The sequence below is a fragment of the Quercus suber genome, unplaced genomic scaffold, assembly GCF_002906115.3.
Source record: "Quercus suber isolate HL8 unplaced genomic scaffold, Cork oak 2.0 scaffold_92, whole genome shotgun sequence".
NCBI lineage: Eukaryota > Viridiplantae > Streptophyta > Magnoliopsida > Fagales > Fagaceae > Quercus > Quercus suber.
This window is the reverse complement of record NW_027069557.1, coordinates 484059-507322: the sequence shown is the minus strand read 5'-3', so window position 1 is coordinate 507322 and position 23264 is coordinate 484059. Positions and strand designations below refer to the sequence as shown.

The 23264-nt window shown below is 35.7% G+C and overlaps 1 non-coding gene across 1 annotated transcript; it reads left to right on the top strand.

Annotated features, from left to right (window-relative positions):
* Positions 1–9695: 9695 nt before the first annotated feature.
* Positions 9696–9802, top strand: LOC112021077 (small nucleolar RNA R71). Its single transcript, XR_002883839.1, has one exon. It is a non-coding gene; the product is annotated as a small nucleolar RNA R71 (small nucleolar RNA).
* The last annotated feature ends 13462 nt before the right edge of the window (positions 9803–23264 follow it).

The following is a 23264-nucleotide window of genomic DNA, read 5'->3' as shown; positions in this document are numbered from 1 at the left end:
AAAGTTTAGAAAACTTTGTTTCAATGGCCATCCAAGGTACATAAGTACCAATGTACACAAACACACTATTTTTGTTTTTTTTATTTATTATTATTTATATGAAAAACAAAACAAAGAAAAAACTGAAGAGAAAACCAAACAAAAACATGTTAAACAAAACAAAATAAAGTATAAAACTAGACTGACTCAAAGTAGTAAAGCGAAACACACAAGTAATGCAAAGCAAAAACAAGAAAGGGAGAGAGAGAAGAAGTGACGAAATCACTTGGAGCCCTTTTCCTTCTACACCTTGGAAGAAACCTTTCGTCTAACAAATCCTTGATCTGGCAGTGAGGGAGAAGAATTGAAACTGTTCAAGTTCAAAAGGAACATGAGGGCTTTGAGAAGATCTCTAAGAGGAGCAAACGAGGATGGAAATTGATTCTGGTTTCCCGATGCAATCATGTCATTGCTCTGTTGAGTAGCTAACCACTTACAGCAATTAGGTCAAGTATGACCAACTGCTCAACAGTGATGACAAATATGCTGCTTCTTCTGTTTAGGTTTTTTAGAGTTAGCCTTCTTAGCCCTATGGTTTTTAGCTTCTTTTTTATCTTGCATAGGGAGTTCTCCTAAGATAGATTTACCCTTGCCTATGTTCAGATTTACCCAAACAGTTAGGCCCACTCAGTCCCTAATCTCTGCTTCAAGTGTACAGTAATTGGGCCCAACTCTCATTCGCCCAAAAGCCCAGTCCTTACTAACGCGGTCCGGGGGCCCAAGCTTTACTACTAAAGTTATGCTCGGCAGAGATTTACCGAGCATGTTGGGAAAGGTCACTGAATGGCGCATCATCCTTGTTTTGTTCAGAGAAGTCCCTCTAAGCGCCGCTGCCGAGCTATCAACGGAGGTGGGCGCCAAGTCCCAAAGCCATCCAAGCTTAAATTCTCACTTATCATCCCCCTGATTGGACCCTCCGTAGCACTAAGTGCGCACCGACTCTGCCGAGCTACCAACGGAGGTGGAAACCAAGTCCCAAAGCCACCCATACCTGACCTCCCACTTATAGAAAACCTTACTGGACCCTCTGTCGCACTAACTATGAGAGCATTGATAACCTGCGTTTGAGCTTTGAGCTATAAATAGGAGGGGAGGATAAGATGGAAGGGTTGGTTGAAAAAAGGGGGGAGAAGATAGAGAGTAGAAAATTCAAACAGAGAAAATGTCTTAGGGGAGGAAGAGGAAGTAGTGTATTGCTGAAGAGGAGAAAAGTGATCTCATTGAGCCTTTAGTTGGAGAACGACCCATAGTAAGAAATTCAGCCCAACAAACAAATAAGTTGTGAGCCTAAGTGGGGCTGGGTCCATCGGCCTCATTTGCGACCCGCACAATTGGTGTCGTCTGTGGGAACCTCCTACACTGCTGTGGTTTAGCTGAGGCTTGCACACGAGATAGATGTTCGGAAGACGTTCGGGGAGTGACGCTGAAAGTGGCTCGGTCGGATCCTCTCGGGGGTCGTCTTGGCGAGAACGAAGGCAGAAGGGGCGCGAAGACAGGTGTCATGAGAGGGCAGAAAAAAGTCCCGGACTCGGAGAGGGCTCGTACCAAATGCAACGGACGGTATCCGGTGCCTCGGGCATAGGCAGTTTGATGAAAGAGACGAGGAGCTTGAACGGTTGAGAAGGTTGGTGAGAGATTTAGAGTTGGAGGCAGAAGACAGGCACCAGAGAATGGATCAGGACAACCGAGCAAGAAGACCAGGTGCTAGGGAGGAACGACAAGGAGCGGGGTCCGATCAATCTAGATACTGCCGTCGCCGAGAGCACTTGCCTTCGCGAGAATCTCACCTACGCAGGGGTCAGCGTCGAGATCGCTCACGATCACAGGATTATCCCGATCGAGGCTTGGATTCTCTGGAAGAAAAGCGGAACAACAACGCGGCTATGGATGCAATGAGCCATGCGTTACGCAAAGTTGCTCGGTCGTCGTTCTCAACTGACATCGAGCACGCCCCAATGCTGGACAGATTCACATGCCCCCCGTTCAACTCTTATGACGGGAAGACTGACCCGGTGGAACATGTCAGCCACTACATCCAAATGATGTCATTGCATACCCGGAATGACGCGCTGATGTGCAAGGTGTTTCCCTCAAGCCTGGGCCCTACCGCTCTCAGATGGTTCAATGGTTTGCAGAAGGGTTCCATCCGCAGTTTCGCCGAGTTAATACATTATATATATATATAATTTTTTATTTTTTTTATTTGACCCTTCTAAAATAAATTTTGAACCCCCTAGACTTAAATTTTTTTTTTTTAAGCCTAGTTGAAATGAATTTTAATATGATCATCTTGACAATATCTTGGTCTTTTCAAACACAACAAACAAACAAACAAACAAAAAAAGAAAAACACAAATTTGATCTAAAATATGGAGGAGAAAAATAGTAAGCCTAACAAAAAAAGTATAAATTTGTCCATCTAAAAAAAAAAAAAAAGAAGATCTTAACAAATTTGAAATAAACTAATACATAAAATTTTATTGTATTTAGATCTCACTTGGAGCTCACTTAACAACAATAATTCATATGTTGATTATATTTTAAAAAAAATAGATGATTTCCAAGATTAATTTTAGCAACAATAATTATTATTTTTATCATATTAATAAACAGTATGCAATGAATTTATAGTTTATTTTATATGAGAAACGCTATGTTCATAATACACTCATAATAAAGCCTAAGTGGCAGATTGTTACCAGATGAGAAAAAATGTAATTTCAGTAGTGAATTTAAATTAGAACTAATAACAACTTATAACCTAAAATTTGTTGGAAAAGTGTTGTGAAAATGTTGTAAATGTAGCACTTCTCATCTTTTATTTTTTTACAAATACGTACAATATTTTGTAATAAAAAAAATCACGTAGATAGCAAAATTCACTTCTTTTTTTTAATACCCAAAATGCATCCTTTTACTGACCCCCCCTAAAAATATATCTTGGAGATGCGACTAAGTGGGTTGAATGAGCTATATAAATGCCCATGAAATAGATTAATTTCTCTAACCCGAAAATACTACTGACTTTTTTTTTTTTTTTTTGGTAGTGGGTGGAATTTAAATGAAACTTTTTTTTTTTTTAATAGTGGGTTGAATTTGAATGAGTTATATAAATTGCCATGAAACAAATTAATTTTTCTAACCCGAAAATACTATTGACTTTTTTTTTTTTTAAGTGGGTGGAATTTTAATGAAACTTTTTTTTTGGGGTAGTGGATTGAATTTGAATAAGTTATATAAATGCCCATGAAACATATTAATTCTTCTAATCCGAAAATACTATTGAATTTTTTTTTGAAGTGGGTGGAATTTTTCATACTTATTCAAGGGATTTGGCTAATCTGGTAAGATGGATTTTTTTTCTTCTCAAGTACACCAATTTGTTTTTTTTTTTTTTTTTTGTTTTATATTATATTAGCTATATATAAAAAGAGTGAATAGCTTGAAGTTATAGAATTTTTAGTTTGTCCAAAATAATAAAATATCATATTGGAAACAATCACAACTAAAAATAAATTTATTATGCAAAAAAAGTGATATATCCAAACATTTTTCACAACACCTTCATAACAAACCATAGGTGGTAAATTGTTATTAGTTCTAATCTAAACTTGCTAATGAAATTACTTTTTTGCTCACCAATAAGAACCTACTACTTAAAATTTGTTATGAAAATGTCGTAAATATAACATTTCTTTTGTGAAAATTTTAAGGCAGGTTGTTGTCATCACAATATTTTCAAAACTACTGAGCAATCAGTTCTTTACAAGTCAAAACAAAATATTAAAAGTGCCAATAGGCATAGGAATAGTGCTTTGATTTAGTCAAGTTTTTGGACTCATTCTAAAGCAACTAAAAAACCTTCCATACTTATTCATGGCATTTCGCCAATCTGGTGAGATAGATTTTTTTTCATCTCAAGTAGAACATTTTTTTTTTTTGTTTCGTTTTATATTATATTATCTATATATAAAAGGAGCGAATGCCTTAAAGCAACAGTAATTCTGGTTTGTTCAACTTGCATTGTTCCACCAGCCACTTTTTTTTTTTTTTTGAATGTGTAAAGTTGCAGTAGTTTTGCTACATTATTTCTGGTTTGATCAATTTGCACTGTTTCACAAAATAATAATATATTAACACAACAAATTGGTATAATATTTTCACAATTGTTGAGGTGTTAATTTCATATAGGTCAAAATAAAATAATAAAATATCATATTCGAACCAACTACAACTAAAAATAAAGTTATTAGGCAAAAAAAAGTGCTACATCCACAACATTTTCACAACACCTTTATAACAAACTATAGGTGGTCAATTGTTAGTTCTAATTTAAATTTCTAATAAAACTAATTTTTCGCCCACTAATAAAAACCTACTACTTATAATTTGTGATGAAAATGTCGTGGACATAGCTTTTCTATTGTGAAAAGTTTAAGACATCTTATTGTTATCACAATATTTTCAAACTTACTAAACTATCATTTCTTTACAAGTCAAAATAAAATATAAAAGAGCGAATAGGCCTAGGAATAGTGTTTTGGTTTAGTCAAGTTTTTGGATCCATTCTAATGCTACTAAAAAACCTTTCATACTTATTCAAGGCATTTGGCCAATCCAATGAGATGGATTTGTTTTCTTCTCACGTATACCAATTTGTTTTTATTTTATTTTATATTATATTGCCTATATATAAAAAGAGTGAATGCCTTGACTCTACAGTATTTTTAGTTTGTTCAACATGCACTGTTTCACCAACCACTTTTTTTTTTCTTTAAAGGCGTAAAGTTACAGTAGTTTTGGGTCACTATTTTTGGTTTGTTCAATTTGCAATGATTCACAAAGTAATAAAATATTAGCACAGCAAATTGGCACTATATTTTCACAATTTCTGAGGTGTTAATTTCTTATAGTTCAAAAAAAAAAATTAAAATGTCATTTTAGAAACAATCACAACTAAAAATAAAGTTATTATCCAAAAAAAGTGCTACATCCAAAACATTTTTCACAACAGCTTCATAATAAACAGTAGGTGGTAAATTGTTATTGGTTCTAATCTAAACTTGCTAATGAAATTACTTTTTTGCTCACCAATAACAACCTACTACTTATAATTTGTTATGAAAATATTGCAGACATAACAATTCTTTTGGGAAAATTTTAAGACATGTTGTTGTCGTTACAATGTTTTTAAAACTGCTAAGCAATCAATTCTTCACAAGTCAAAATAAAATATTAAAAGTGCCAATAGTCCTAGGAATAGTGTTTTGGTTTATTCAAGTTTTTGGACCCATTATAATGCTGCAAAAAAACCTTTCATACTTATTCAAGGCATTTGGCCAATCTAGTGAGATGAATTTTTTTTCTTCTTAGGTGCACCAATCTGTTTTTATTTTGTTTTATATTATATTATCTATATATAAAAAGAGTGAATGCCTTGAAGCTACAGTATTTTTTGTTTGTTCAACTTGCATTGTTTCACAAGCCACTTTCTTTTTATTTTATTTTATTATAATTTTTTTTGCCTTTAAATGCGTAAAGTTGCAGTTGTTTTGCTACATTATTTTTGGTTTGTTCAATTTGCAATGCTTCACAAAATAGTAAATTATTAACACAACAAATTAGCACAATATTTTCAAAATTTTTGAGGTGTTAATTTCTTATAGGTCAAAATAAAATAATAAAATATCATATTGGAAACAATAACAACTAAAATTAATTTATTATGCAAAAAAAGTGATACATCCACAACATTTTTCACAATGCCTTCATAAAAAACGGTAGATGGTAAATTGTTATTGGTTTTAATCTAAACTTGCTAATGAAATTACTTTCTTGCTCACCAATAACAACCTCCAACTTATAATTTGTTATGAAAATGTCATGGACATAACATTTGTTTGTAAAATTTTAAGACATGTTGTTGTCATCATAATATTTTTAAAACTGCTGAGCAATCAGTTCTTTACAAGTCAAATTAAAATATTAAAAGTGCCAATAGGCCTAGGAATAGTATTTTGGTTTAGTCAAGTTTTGGACTCATTCTAATGCTACTAAAAACCTTTCGTACTTATTCAAGGCATTTCGCCAATCCAGTAGATGGATTTTTTTCTTCACAAGTACAACAAATTGTTTTTGTTTCGTTTACATTATATTATCTGTATATGAAAGAGAAATGCCTTGAAGCAACAGTAATTTTGGTTTGTTCAACTTGCACTGTTTCACCATCCAATTTTTTTCCTTTAAATGCGTAAAGTTACAATAGTTTTGCTACATTATTTTTGTCTGTTCAATTTTCAATGCTTCACAAAATAAAATTATTAACACAACAAATTGCGGGATATTTTCACAATTTTTGAGGTGTTAATTTCATATAGGCCAAAACAAAATAATAAAATATCATATTGGAAATAATCACCTCTAAAATAAAGTTATTATGCAAAAAAGTGCTACATCCAAAACATTTTTCACAACAGCTTCATTAAAACCATAGGTGGTAAATTGTCATTTGCTAATGAAATGCATTTTTGCTCACTAACAACAACCTACTACTTATAATTATGAAAATGCCATGGACATAACATTTCTTTTGTGAAAATTTTAAGACATGTTGTTGTCGTCACAATATTTTAAAAAACTATTGAGCAATCGTTCTTTACAAGACAAATTAAAATATTAAAAGTGCAAATAGGCCTAGGAATAATGTTTTGGTTTAGTCAAGATTTGGACTCCTTCTAATGCTACTAAAAAACCTTTCATACTTATTCAAGGCATTTGGCCAATCTAGTGAGATGGATTTTTTCCTTCTCAAGTAGAACAATTTGATTTTTTTTGTTTTATATATTATTATCTATATATAAAAAGAGCAAATGCCTTGAAGCAACAGTAATTATGGTTTGTTCGACTTGTATTGTTACACCAGCCACTTTTTTTTTTTGAATGTGTAAAGTTACAGTAGTTTTGTTACATTATTTTTGGTTTGTTCAATTAGCAATGTTTCACAAAATAATAAATTATTAACACAAAAAATTGGCACACTATTTTCACAATTGTTGAGGTCGTAATTTTCTATAGCTCAAAATTTAGAAATAAAATATCATATTCGTGCCGACCACAACTACAAATAAAGTTATTGTGCAAAAAAAAAGTGCTACATCCACAACATTTTTTGCAACACTTTTATAACAAACTATAGCTGGTAAATTGTTATTGGTTTTAATTGAAATTTCTAATCAAATTAATTTTTTGCCCACTAATAACAACCTACTACTTATAATTTGTGATGAAAATGTCATGGAAATAACTTTTCTATTGTGGAAAGTTTAAGACATCTTGTTGTCGTCAGAATTTTTTTAAAACTGCTGAGCAATTAGTTTTTCACAAGTCAAAATAAAATATTAAAAGTGCAATAGGCCTAGGAATAGTATTTTGGTTTAGTCAAGTTTTTGGACCCATTCTAATGCTACTAAAAACCTTTCGTACTTATTCAAGGCATTTCGCCAATCCGGTGAGATGGATTTTTTTTTCTTCATGAGTACAACAAATTGTTTTTGTTTGTTTTATATTATATTATCTATATATAAAGAGTGAATGCCTTGAAGCTACAGTATTTTTTGTTTGTTGAACTTGCACTATTTCACCAGCACTTTTTTTTTTTTTTTTTGCCTTTAAATGCGTAAAGTTACAGTCGTTTTGCTACATTATTTTTGCATTGTTCAATTTGCAATGCTTCACAAAATAGTAAAATATTAACACAACAAATTGGCACAATATTTTCAAAATTTTTGAAGTGTTAATTTCTTATAGGTCAAAATAAAATAATAAAATATCATATTGGAAACAATCACAACTAAAATTAATTTATTATGCAAAAAAAGTGATACATACACAACATTTTTCTCATCACCTTCATAAAAAACAGTAGGTGGTAAATTGTTATTGGTTCTAATCTAAACTTGTCAATGAAATTGCTTTCTTGCTAACCAATAACAACCTACAACTTATAATTTGCTATGAAAATGTCGTGGACATAACATTTCTTTTGTAAAAATTTTAAGACATGTTTTTGTCATCATAATATTTTTAAAACCCCTAAGCAATCAGTTCTTTACAAGTCAAATTAAAATATAAAAAGTGCCAATGGGCCTAGGAATAGTGTTTTGGTTTAGTCAAGTTTTGGACTCATTCTAATGCTACTAAAAACCCTTTCGTACTTATTCAAGGCATTTCGCCAATCGGGTGAGATGGATTTTTTTCCTTCACAAGTACAACAAATTGTTTTTGTTTCATTTTATATTATATTATCTGTATATAAAAAGAGCGAATGCCTTGAAGCAACAGTAATTTTGGTTTGTTCAACTTGCACTGTTTCACCAGCCGATTTTTTTTTCTTAAAATGCGTAAAGTTACAATAGTTTTGCTACATTATTTTTGGTCTATTCAATTTGCAATGCTTCACAAAATAAAATTATTAACACAACAAATTGGCGGGATATTTTCACAATTTTTGAGGTGTTAATTTCATATAGGCCAAAACAAAATAATAATATATCATATTGGAAATAATCACCACTAAAAATAAAGTTATTATGCAAAAAATGTGCTACATCCAAAACATTTTTCACAACAGCTTCATTACAAACCATAGGTGGTAAATTGTTATTTGCTAATGAAATCGCATTTTTGCTCACTAGCAACAACCTACTACTTATAATTATGAAAATGTCGTGGACATAACATTTCTTTTGTGAAAATTTTAAGACATGTTGTTGTCGTCACAATATTTTAAAAAACTGTTGAGCAATCAGTTCTTTACAAGACAAAATAAAATATTAAAAGTGCAAATAGGCCTAGGAATAATGTTTTGGTTTAGTCAAGTATTTGGACTCATTCTAATGCTACTAAAAAACCTTTCATACTTATTCAAGGCATTTGGCCAATCTAGTTAGATGGATTTTTTTCCTTCTCGAGTAGAACAATTTGATTTTTTTATTTATTTTTATATTGTATTATCTATATATAAAAAGGGCGAATGCCTTGAACCAACAGTAATTATGGTTTGTTCAACTTGTATTGTTACATCAGCCACTTTTTTCTTTTTCTTTTGAATGTGTAAAGTTATAGTAGTTTCAAGTGTCGGCTTCTTCTCTTGCTGTGGAAATTGCTGAGGTGGTTTAGGCTGCCCTTGGTTATTGCTCCACGAGAAGTTTGGGTGATTCCTCCATCGAAGATTGTATGTGTTAGAGTATGGATTATTTTGATGTTGAAAATTTGACACGTAATTTGTCTGTCCATAACTTGATTGGGCAAAAGGATTTCCCACTTGGCAGTCGACACTTGAATGATTTCCTACACAATGATCACAAACAACATTAGTTTGAATAGCATTAACATTCATTTTACCTAGTTGTTGAGACAAAGTTGCCATTTGTGTCGCCAATGAGGTAATAGAATCAAGTTCTAAAACTCCAGCTGTCTTTCTTGGCATTGCTCTTTTTGTAGGCCATTGATAGTTGTTGGTTGCCAATTCTTCTAGAAGTTCATAGGCTGCCTCATGTGTTTTACTTATTAAAGCTCCACCAGCTGCTGCATTAACCATAGACTTGTTTGTAGCTCCTAGACCATTGTAGAATGTTTGCACTTGAAGCCATGCTGGAAGGTCATGATGAGGACACCTTCGCAATAAATCTTTGTACCTCTTCCATTCTTCATATAATGATTCACCCTCAAATTGGATGAACGTGGTGATATCATTCCTTAGCTTTGCTGTCTTTGCGGGAGGGAAATATTTTGCTAAAAATTTTTGTGCCAACTCCTCCCATGTAGTAATGATGCCAGGTGGCAAAGAATTCAACCAAAATTTTTCTTTATCCCTAAGTGAGAAGGGAAAAAGCCTTAGTCGAATTGCATCATCTATCATTCCGTTATGTTTAAAAGTATCACAAATTTCCAAGAAATTTGCAATATGGACATTAGGATCCTCTTGTGACAACCCCCCGAACTGGATAGTCTACTTTATCATCTGAATGATGGCCGACTTGATCTCAAAATTATTGGCTTGTATGGCTGGCCTCCTTATGCTTGATGTAGCTCCATTTACCAAGGGTGTAGCATAATCTCTTAACGCCTTTTGCTCTTGATCAGCCATCTTAGATAGAGATGTGTTGGCCTCTTTCTTCTTTTCTTTCTTAAGCTGACGTAAGGTTCTTTCAATTTCAAGATCAAAGAGTGTATGCTCTGATAGTTTAGATCGGGGCATGCACTTTTAATTCCTGAAAAGAAAGAAAACAAACTCAGATGCACCTAATTAAATTTTTTTTTTTGAATAAATAAAATAAAATCCAAAGTAGTAAATATCTAGCTAGTATCAATATCAATAACAAATAGTTAGTCCCCCGCAACAACACCAAAAACTTGTTCGCGTAAAATAATCTGCAAGCTTATAGAATCGTAACAAGTAGTAAAGTGTTTTTAGAAAATGAATGTCAAACCCACAAGGATTAACTATGTTATTGAATATCAAAATTCACTAAATTAATTACTATTTGGAAAAATCGAAAATAAATGGAATGTTCTACTATCCGAATTAAATTAAACTATTTAAGAAAAATAAATCTACGAATAAAAAGAATTAACAAAGCGTAAATATCTAACAGTGTAAAAATATGATAAGAATGGATCCAGAGCGATTGATTTCACCTAACAAATCCCACACAATTTATCCTTCCTAATTATTAAATTCTAATAATCTCCCGTTGATGATTAAAAATTCCTTAAGTATTCAATATCTTCTCTCGAATAATATCAAAAATATCTTCAACTAACAATTCCATATCTCTATGTGAATTTAATTAATTGGAGATTCATTACATACTTTGAATTTTCTGAAAAATCACACTAGTCGCAGTAAAGCATCTCTGCTTTCGCTCAACTAATGGTGTTTAATTCTAGAACTAAAATAACAAATCACCTCTTGGACTCATTGTAATTCAATTGATCAAACTATAATTTGTAAAAAAAAGTAAGCATTAAGAATAAGAATTAAACACTCAATCATGGAAATATTAAAAATAAAATAACTCAAAAAAATAAATTGTGTGTTCATTGCTAGACTACATCAATGCTCTAGAAAAATAAATTTAGTTCATAATAAAATTAAAAAGAAAACAAATAAAACTTATGTCTTTCATCCGAATTGGTTGATCAACATGAAACTCTGGCCTTTGTCCTCAGATACTCCTCTTTTGAAAGACTCCCAAAAGCAAATTCTTCTATGCGGTGCCTCCTTTTCCACTCAGGTTTCTCTCTTCTTCTTTTTACCCTAGAGAGCCTTTAAATAGGTCTAGGAATCCTATTACAAGTGGAATTCCCGTTTGGAGAAAATCCTAGATTTTTAGGCTTCATTTACCCGACGATTTTGGCCCATTTAAATTCAGAATTCGGACTTTTGGTAAACTACAAAGTTGTAGCCCTTTAAGTTAACTTTTCAGCACAACTTGAATCATCTTGATTGGATATCTGAGCTGAAAGTTATACAAAAACTACTAACTAATGTCTAGGCTGGAATCCTAATCCGAATTGGACTTGGATTTGGTGCAAATTTCCTTTGATTTCTTGCTCCAATTGGACTTGAATTTAATTGGCCTAGCCCTACTTTGCATGTAAAGCCCTTGTTACCTGCAACACAAAGATATTATATAATCAGTAACAAAATAACATAAAAGTAAAGCTAAATATGTAGATATGTGAGTACTTTATTGTATATATTTCATGCACATCAAAAAGCAATTGAGGAGGTATAGAGGAGGTATCTAGGGGACAAAAACTTTCTCAATCGATCCAACTAGCTATTGAGAGGTGTCGAGATTGCGATAAAAAGTAACTGAAGAGCTTGATAAATAAGCTAGGTATTGAGAGGTGACGAGGAGCTGTCGAGATTGCTTAAAAACAGTTTTTCAAGAAGAGAAAAACACAGATATGAATATAATCAAACATGCAACTCAAACAAGGATCCAAACAACATTTTGAACTCTCAAAAATCATCTCCCAACAAAAATTTTAAGTACATAAATCTCAAAACACACACACACACACACACACTAAACAAGTCTAACCAATTTTATATTTAAAAAACAAGTCAAGACAGTTTAGTAAGAATAAATTAACACATGTAAACCTTGTGATAGCCAAATCACATTGTACCTGCACATGTATCAAAAGTATTAAAGAATATTGCGTGCTGTGTGTGAAAAACATCGCAAGATTGCATAAGCGTCTACATGTTATGATGATTTGAGACATGAAAAAATCACTTTAACTTACATACAATCATAATTGTTTGATGGGGACTATCACTTTTCAAGTATAACCTGTAACTCTCACATCTCCTAGAATATACGTATGCAATCATATATAAAGCATTTTGATCTTTTTGCTTTTGATTTTTCTTTGCATATATATATATATATATATTTTGAGCAAATCATGCATGGGCATATAAGAGAAAGAAAAGAAATACTCAATGATGTTAAGCATTTGACATTCCAATTTTGCTATGCCGAAGCATACAAATTTCATTGACATTGCACTTTTGCAATACCGAAACATACAGATGTCATTTCATGATTGGCGAACAAAAGTGGTGAGATGGTTAGTTATGCCTTTCTCTTAGGAATTTTTAGTCCTTCCCGTCAAAAGGAGTGATACGAGTGTTAAGTACAAGACATTACTAAATCTTACTCATCACAAACACGAGCCACAAAGCTTACTTGCTTAGTTGTGCATGAAGATGCTCATCTAAGCTACAAAAGATACAAAGTTTAGAAAACTCTGTTTCAATGACCATCCAAGGTACATAAGTACCAATGTACACAAACACACACTAATTTTTTTTTTTTAATAAATGAAAAACAAAACAAAGAAAAAACTGAAGAGAAAACCAAACAAAAACATGTTAAACAAAACAAAATAAAGTATAAAACTAGACTGACTCAAAGTAGTAAAGCAAAACACACAAGTAATGCAAAGCAAAAACAAGAAAGGGAGAGAGAGAAGAAGTGATGAAATCACTTGGAGCCCTTTTCCTTCCACACCTTGGAAGAAACCTTTCATCTAGCAAATCCTTGATCTAGTAGTGAGGGAGAAGAATTGAAACTGTTCAAGTTTAAAAGGAACATGAGGGCTTTGAAAAGATCTCCAAGAGGAGTAAACGAGGATGGAAATTGATTCTAGTTTCCTGATGCAATCATGCCATTGCTCTGTTGAGTAGTTAACCACTTATAGCAATTAGGTCAAGTATGATCGGCTGCTCAATAGTGATGACAAATATGCTGCTTCTTCTGTTTAGGTTTTTGAGAGTTAGCCTTCTTAGCCCTAGGGTTTTTAGCTTCTTTCTTATCTTGTATAGGGGGTGCTCCTAAGATAGATTTACCATTGTCCATGTTCTCACTAGCTAAATCAGTTTTGACATTGGTGTTCTTAATTTCAACATTATTACTATAAGGAACAAAAATAGTAGTACAAGTAGAAGCAATATTAGAAGGAAAGAAATCATTCCCTAAATCGGTTCGATCGAAAGCAGGTTTTTGAAGACTGAGCATTTTATCGAGCTTAGTGCTTGAAGTTCTTTCCAGCTGAGCTCTGACTTAAAATAGTCTTCTCAGCTAAGAAGTTATTCTCAAACCTCTGTGCTCCAATAGTTTGATTGGCTTCATCAAACTTTATAGAAAGCTCTTCATGCTCAAGTTCCACATCACTAAGCTTCTTGGTGGTCAACCTATACATCTTCTCATGCTTGGATTCCGCTAATTCCTCGTCTTCATCCACATCTTCAACAATCCCCTTAGTAGGATTGACAGTGGCAGTGAAGGCATTTAGGATTCTGTCATCCTCATTGTCAGAATCATCCTCAAGCTTGATATTGCTTAAAGTAGCAGCAAATGTCTTGCTCTTCCTAATAGTCTTGAGATATGTAGGGTACTCTTGTTTCATGTGACCGAAACCTTGACACCCAAAACACTTTGGTCTTAAGGGAACAGTGTACTGACTGCTATCCCTATTATCCTTCTTCCCTTTATCTTGGCTCTTGACCTGAGAAGAACTGGATTGTCTACGGTCCTTGTCAAAGCCCTTCCCATTGGCATTCTTCATGAACTTTTTGAATTGCCTTGTAATTTAGGACTTCATCTTAAAATCTTCATCATCTGAAGACTCATTAGTGTCACTACTCTTGGCCTTCAATACCATGCTCTTGCCCTTACTCGACTTACCAATCCTTGTTAAACCTAACTCATAGGTCTGCAGATTACCAACCAGCTCTGTCAAAGGAATTTTATCAATATCCTTTGATTTTTCAATTGCGATGATTTTGGCATGAAATCTCTCGAGTAGAGATCTGAGCACTTTTTTCATAATCTTAGGTTCAAGAATGGTTTCCCCAATATTGAACGCTGAGTTCACTATGTCTTTGAGTTTGGCGTAGAACTTATCGAACGACTCATCCCTCCATCTTGATCTCTTTGAAGCTAGTAGTGAGCCTTTGAAGCTTCAACTCCTTGACAGCCTTTGCTCCCTTATAGGTTGTCTGGAGAATGGTCCATGCTTCCTTCACAGTTTCAGTGAAGGATATCTTCTTAAATTTCTCATTTGTGATTGCACTGAATAAGGCATTCAATGCTCTGCTGCTGAAATTTGCCGCCTTGATCTTAGCATTATCCCAGTCGACCAGAGCTTTCTTTGGCTTAGTCTAGCCTATCTCCACACCTTGCCACACTTTCTCATCTAGTGACTACAAGAAAGCTCTCATGCGTACTTTCCAGTATGCATATTTAGTGCCATCAAATAAAGGAGGTATAATAAGAGACTGTCCTCTATCCATGACAAACAGGAGTCAATGGATCACATAGCAAAGATTAACTCTAATCAGAGTGTGCTTGCTTTGATACCACTTGATAGGCCAAAAACGTATTGACTCCTTGTGATAAATTAATTAATTAATTAGTCAAGTGAATTAATTAAGTTAATTTACATGCAATACACGTGGTAGCATAAACAAATCACCAAATAACTAAATGCAGCAGAAATTAAATTAGACACGGGTGATTTGTTTACAAATAGGGAAAACCTACATGTCAAAACTCCACTATGTGATTTTAAGGTCACCACTATTATCACAACAAGTGGTTACAAGTAAAGGAATCTCAGTCTTTATACCAACCTATAGTTGAACCCTTATCCCAATACTTAATTGGACTTGTTCTGTAGTAACTGAAAGCTCGAAAATGTGTTGAAAACACAAGAGCTATTTAGGCCCCTAAAACAAAGTTACGGCATGGTTGATTTTATACTAACTTAATACTAAGTGCGGAATAGTGTAAACACAAGCTTATAAGCAAGAGAGCTACTCTAATCCATATTAAAAGCAACACAGCAGTAAAAACGAAATGAACAAGAGTAGGGAAGAGAAATGCAAACATAGATAACACCGAGACGTGTTATCAAAAAGAAAACTGAAGAACTCAGTAAAAAACCTCTCTGCCGCTCTCCAAGTAGAAATCAATCCACTAGACAATCAGTTGGGATACATGGGTGAGTAAGAGACCCTCCAAGCCTAATCTACCCTTTGTACCTAAGCCCTTCAAGCTCTTACTCCAATAAGGCTTCTTGGAACCGTGTCTTGTCTAGCTCTCCGAATTCCGCAACAAGCTCCATGTTGCATCTGCCATCCTTGGCTTCTTCTAATACTTTCCAGTAGCACCAAAACTTCACTTGACACTTTGAAAGGGTGTGGTAAGTTTCTAGGCTATCAACCTCTCAATGGTATAGAAATGGAGAGGTAGGAGTTGAGGAAATTCCCAAAACAAATATGTAGAGGATTGTGGGTATAACAATCTCTAACTCTCAAGGTGTTTGGCTAGGGTTTTCTCTAAGAAGCATTCAACAACATTTGTGGGTAATGTGGGTATAAATAGTGTAGGCATAGAAAGTGTGTATCAGACTGGATAGGTTGGCAGAATAGAATGTCTCATGGGTGTCTCGTGGGAAGGCATTACCTGCGAGATACTCACAAGACACAGCTGTCTCCATCTGGCCTAACTCTTTGCATTTCAGTATGTGCAAGGCACATGTGTTACTTTGCGGGATGCTAAGTCGCGAGCTACTCGCCAAAAGTTCTTCAGTCTTCAAATGCTTGAGTCTTCACACCACTCTCTCTATCACACAACCCTTACAACGAAATCCCATAATAAATACAAGGTACAAAAGATTGAATAAAATTACAATCAAATTTGGCACGAAATATAAGCCAACAAAAACACATAGTTGTAAATAACAACTTTACAGTGACAATCTCTCCTTGTAATGCACGGCTCCCAGTACGTGACTAACCAATTGTGCAGATCCCAGTACGCGACTTCAATCACCAACTAGAAAAGGTTGTTGGCTGCAAAGTTCTTCAGTTCATCACATGATGAAGATCAAGAAGCTCCTTGGTCACAAAACCCTATGGTGTACAAACACAGCAGCTTCTTCACAAGAAAGATGAACTAGGAAAAATTCTGTCTCTAGTCACAATTTGCTTGAACAAACTTTGCTCAACACTTGTGCAACTTATGTCTCCTTTGACGGCCCTTAAAATAATCATTTTATATGTCTAGGATTGTGAGAAAAGAAAGCCCAAACATACAGTCATGAATTGGATGAAAAATAGTCTTGGAAAATTGAACTTCATAAACCTCAACAGATACCCAATTTGTGAGCTGCTGTCGAGCCACAAATTGGAACAGCTCTTCAAGCCTTGATAGATTGCTAATTGTTGAGCTAGCTGTCAAGTTTTAATGAATAACACTTTTTGTACTTGAATCTTGGACAGACTTGCATGACATTAATACTTGAACTTGAAACAAGGTTTCTTAAAGCATTAAACACATCCTAGAGCTACCCAAATACAAGTAAAGTGCGTTTTGTTAAAAGATTAACCAATTACACAAAATAGTGATATATGTTCCTAACATGTGAACCACATATGTCCTAACACTATATAGTATAATAATAATAATATTTCTTGTTAATTGATAAACTATATTTATTACTCCTACTATTTTTTAAAATGCCAAATAAATCTTTAATTTTTTTTAAAATATATTATTTAGGAAACAAAACATCACCGTGTCATGTTTCTCTTAATGAAACAATGCATCAAGACTCGAGACCAAAGCATTTAATAAAGTTGCACATAGTTTGCACTCTTGTTCTTCACAATTTGCAACACCCCATGGAAATGGTGCATCTAGACTAGTACTCTTTGCTTACTCTTTTTTATTTCTTCATCTTATTTGCCCAAATAATTGGATTTGGAAATTTCAAATTTTAAAGGCATTTATCCCACCAATAAAATTGTTTGATTAGAGAGACTTAGCTGATTGGTTACTACTAATTTGGTGGAGTTTGTATTATTTAGAAAATTAGATGAGGATCACCTATATGATGGTCACATTACATGAGTACAATATGACACTTCAAGGCTAGTTGGCATAATTAGCAATTGAATTCAATTGCCATGGTAAATGAGGGTTGATGTATCAAAGACTTGATCCTTGTGTTTCAAATAGTCATAACTACAAAATAAATAAAGAGAAAAGAAAAGCCACGCACAACAAAAAAAAAAAAAAAAAAAGGAAAATGAAAACAAAGTGAGCTGCAAATGGGGTGGGGTTAAATAAAGAGAAAAGAAAAGCCACGCACAACAAAAAAAAAAAAAAAAAAAGGAAAATGAAAACAAAGTGAGCTGCAAATGGGGTGGGGCGAGCCCGTGTAAGGTGTTGACTTTATTACATCAAATCAAACTAGTTGTCATTAAGGCTTGATAGCATTATCCCAAGTGTTTATCAATACAATATCACAATAAAATAAAAAGTCTTAATATTCATACATTTAAATACTTAGTGTGGTACAAACTAATTCTTTAACATTAATAGAGGGGGGCAGGGTTAAAAATCCTAAACTCATTCCTGCCCCGCCTCGATGTATGGGGACAATATCTTGCCCCATCCCCACCCACAAAAGTGGAAAACCCACATGGAGCGAAGCAAGGTGAAGTGGGTTAAGTTGTTGTAGATCAAGGCGGGGTAGGGAAAAATTGTCATCCCTAAAGCCAAATCCAATCACCCATAGAAGTGTCAGAGATGCAAGTTATGATTAGCCCAAAACCAAAACCACATTTTCTCTTTTTATATTTATTATCAGTTGTTTTCTATTCTTGCAACTAGGACTTTGAATTTTATAATTATGGTCAATTGATTTTGAGTGAACCTTAATTGAATTAATTAAAATCAGTTGCATGTCAAAATTTTATTTTATTTTTTTAATTTTAAGGCAAGAATGTAATTAAAAAAAATGGATAAATACTAAAGATAATTTTTTTTTTTAAAATTTTGATAAGTCGTCTTGTAATATGGACAGTTAATTTAAAATCAAAATTTCTAAGTATGATTTGAAAGTAATTTAAAATTTGTAATTATGCCAACTAACACTTAAGGGTTGTCAATGGGCCGGGTCGGGCTGGCCCAGCCCATTTTTACTTGGCCCATGGGCACAATGGGCTGGGCATAATGGGCTATTAACTAGTTAATGGGCTGGGTCGGGCTGGGCCGAAAGAGGAAACCTTAGCCCATGACCCTACCCATGGGCAATGCCCATTTTGTCTTTAGCGAGATGGGCTATTGGGTTGGGCCTAATGGGTTATCCATGGACTTGTGTTAGCATATTATTTTATTATTTTTATAAGGAAAGAATCAATTTTTTATAAGGGAATAATCAATCTATTTTTTTAAAGGAAAAAATTAAAGAATTTAATACTTAATTACAAATTTTTTTTATAGTCAATTCTATTTAATTTATTGTTTTGTTGATAGAAACCTATTTAATTTTTTATTTACTAAGGCTTTAAATATATATTTTTTTTTATCTTTAATAAAAAAAAAATGTCAAATGGTTAATTCAAATTTGATAGACTACTAGAAAAATATATATCTAGTAAACTAAGTTTAGCACAATTACTTTAGGTATCTTACTGATTGAGGGAGTTCTCTTAAGAAATTTCTCTATAATATCTCAAGATCAATCCTTCATACATTTCCTATATATTTTTGTTACGAATTATGAGTTATTAGGTTGGACTAATGGATTAGGCCAACGGGCTGGGCAACAGGTTGGGCTACTGGGCTAGCCCACCGGGTACCCATGGGCATAAAAACTAGCCCACAGCCCAACCCACTGGGCTAGTGGGCTACCCATGGGCCTCAATAACAATGGGCCGGGCCGCCCATTAGGCCGGTGGGCTGTCGGGTTTTTGGGTCGGGCTGTGGGCCATAGACTATTTGATGACCCTTACTAACACTTACTCTTAGAAACTCCTCAAAATTAATTTTAGCATTGTTTTTCGGTTCTAACTTCAATTTAAACATCCCGGAGGGTAACAAGACTTCAAAAACTCCTAGATAGAGGGATGAGAGGGAAATTTAAGATTTCTAATCTATTACCATCTATAAATTAATAAATAGATAATAGAGTGGTATAAGATAAAAAGGAATTAAAAGATTTTTATTTATTTAAAAAAAAAAAGTTGTTATGACAAGAGTATTAATGACAACTTTAAATTGTTTAATGAATAAAGTATATTCTTTATCTATAGAACGAACTTTGCTGAGATATAATTTTTCTTATTTAAATTTATAAAACCGTTGTTTGCTTTGCCTTTATATGTTTCTATGATGGTCTTCATAAAAAATTTTATGAAGTTCATCTGCAATTTAAAAAATATATAGAGAGCTGGAGGGGTTGGGATTGAGTGAGAGAAAGTGAGAAATAAAGAGTGAAAGGGGGAGAAAAGCCACTACCATAATTCTCTCTCTCTCTCTCTCTCCATTAAATGTTTATTTTGTAGACAAACCTTTTTGAGGGTTTGTCAAGGTCATATCCAAGTTGAACCCTTGCTAAAATCTCAAAATGCTAGAAGTTAAGATTATAGAGATCTTGGATTTATAGGAAATGAATTAGAGAGAAAATTAAACAGCTCATTAATTGGAATTAATTGGTACAAAATAGTGTATATATATAGTATGGACCAAGGGAGTAAATCTCATACTAGACACTATACTGGTTTGACCAGTGGAATGATATATTTCGGTACTAGTCAATACCAATGTACCGTTTCTAGTTTATCGTTATTTTTTATATTTATTGTAGGGACTAGATTTGGGACACTTCTTCAGGTGGTGAGAGTGGACCCAAGTCCAGCTTGCCCTTCAATGAATTTATAGAGAGTGGGCTCAAGAACTAGGCCCTAATAAGGGGTACAACTGCCCTGCATGGTTGCATGTGGATTTATTACCTTAAACATGGATTGGGATGCACAATGATGCTCCTCAGACTGGTCTTCCGAAGCTTGATATTCTTATTATTTCTTTTAAGATTGATTACAAAGATTCAGAGGGCACAGGTCACTACAGAACTCCTTAATGCCGATCTCCAATCCCTCATTCAGGAGAGACTCCTTACATTATATACCTCTCTAAACTGATCCTAACCCTCCATTTGTCGATCAGTCAGGCCACCACTTGAGAGCCTGTCCCATCAGCCGCATCCCTATTCCTCCAGTGGGTTGCAGCACCCAAGGCAACACTGTTCAGGAGTCCTGTCCTCATTAATGCGGCCAGGACGTTAGTTGAGGGCATTCAATGCAGAGGTGACAGCTCGCCTAAAGTTTTCTCCTTTGTCGTGCTCTCGTCGCCAACGCGTGGCACTGGACCCTCTCCTCCTCGGATATTCAAGAAGACCCCTTTTTGGTGGGGTGGTGCTCGTGTTCTTCTGAGATCTCAGATGCCCGAGGACGGGCCATCCTCGGATATGTTCCTCGGGGGCCGGTCCTCGTACTTTCATCATCGGACCCCTCATGCATCCTTGGCGCGGGCCCCTAGGCCTGGCTTGGAGTGGGCCAAGGTTGCCTGATTTTCTGGCCCCACAATAGCCCCTCAAAATCTTGCTGCACGCATCCTCGGGCGGGGATAAGGATTTTGACATCCTCGGGCCTGCTCCGTGCCCAGTCGAGCCTTACTCCCCGTCAGCACTGGGATCTATTCATCTGCCCAAGGCGCGTTGCTGACGTTTCGGAGCGCGTAACGTGCCCATCATTAAATTTAGGCGGCTCTGTGCTCTCTATGTCTAACGAGGCGTTACCAATCTAACGGTGGGGGTTTGTCTCACATTTATGGGTGGGAAAACCCGTATGGCTCTTCGATTTGGGGTATAAATACCTATTCGAACTGCTTCTTCCTGTTTCTTATCTGTAATCAAGAATTCTCGCGCGTCCTTCCTAAGTTCAACCACACTCTCACTTACATCTCCAGTACAAAAAGCATGTCCGAGGAGCTCCTCCTCTTTCCAGTAAGTCGCTCTATCCCTCTCTGAGCTCTCTTCTTCTTTACCCCTTCTTCTCCTTCACTTGTTCTTTCTTAATTCCTTTAGGCGTCAATTGGGATGGGTAGGTTTAAGAAATACGTCTACACTGAGGAGGTGATGGAGAAATTCATCGCCGACTATAAGATTCCCAGCAATGTAGGTCTGAGATACTATAAGGATGGGGATTGGCTCTTACAAAGGCAAGAGGGCGAAGTGGTAACTCCCATTGTCGCCTTCCTTGAAGGTGGGATGAGGATCCCCATGGGGCCGGTGATGAGGGACTACCTCACGCACTTCCAGTTGGCCCCCACCTAGTGTGCAATAAACGTCTTTAAGATTTTGGGCTGTGTGGATGCCCTGAATGAGAAGATGGGGCTAAGGTTGACCCACCATGACGTGAACTGGTGCTACAACCTTCAGCTCCTTAAGGGGAAGTCCTATTACCTGAAAACAAGGGATGACAGGGTACGACTCATCCAGTGCCTCCCTGAGTCCAGCAAGGGGCTGAACTAGGATTCCCTCATCATGTCTGGGGAGTGGCACGATGGCCTTTACTGCCCAACAACGAAGGGAATACTAGGCAGGGCAGTGGGAGTAGGAAGGGTTTCAAGTTCCCTTGTCTTTTTCCTTCTCTTTTTTTTTTTTTTTTTTGCTAATGTGGTGGTGTTTTCTCCTTGCAGACCCGCACGTTTTGAACTCCACTTCCACCTGGTCAACCGGGAGGATTTGCAGAAGGTGCTGAGGGCATCAGTTTTTATAAACGAGGACGATAATCAAGTTAGAGCCGCCCACAAAATCTTGGGCTATACTCCTGTCCAGAAATCATTCTCGATTCCGAAGCACATGATCCGAGCCAACGACCCTCGGCTTCAGAGAATTACTGTGACCGAGGATGGATTTTTGTTCCTTGAGGAACCCTCCGATCCAGAAGTTGTTACCCTAGCTGTCCCCTTTTCTTCCCAAGTACTCGCCGAGGCTGCCGAGGAGAATCCAGAGAGGGAAGAGGACGCGTTCGACGTTTTCGCCCAGCTTGATCAGTCAGAGGACCCTCCCGGGGACTTGCGCGACCCTCGTTTGACCGAAGCAAACCTCCTTGCTTCCGAAGCCCTTCCTCTACCAACAATGGGTTACAAGAGGAAGCCCTCCACCAGCTTGTTGGACCTAATCGAAGGCCAACTGGGGAAGTCCTAGCAGAAGCTTCCCCCTCCTCCTCCGAAGACTAGGTCGACTTCTGCTCAGCAGAAGCTTCCCCCTCCTCCTCCTTCTCATTCCCAGATGAGCCAGCCTTCTAGGTCCGTACCTGCCTACCCCAAGAAGAAGAAAGATAAAGGCAAAAGGCTTATGGAGGATAAGCTAGTGTCCTCGCAGGAGGAGGACAACACTCTGCAGCTGTTCAAGTAGATTAAGATAGGTGGCAAGAGTCAAGACAAGCAAGTTGACACCACCTCGTCCGAGGCTCAAGTTTGCCTCCCAGCCCCAATGCTCCATGGGTAGCCCTTGAGGGATGACGCCTCCCTCAGGGACTTCAACGAGGGCGAAGGCGCGCATGTGGCCGACGCGCTGGAGAGGTGCTTGCTACTCCCAACGGACATGGCCGAGCTGAAATCTTTGAGGAGTAAGTAGGTCTTCCTTAGCCTTAAACGGTATCTGGGGATGGTAAGAACTATAATTTCGACTCCCTTCCCTTTCCTCTTTTTTTTTTTTTTTTTTTTTTTTTTTTTTTTTTTTTTTTTTTTTTTTTTTTTTAAATGTGGGCCAGAAAATCAGGCAGC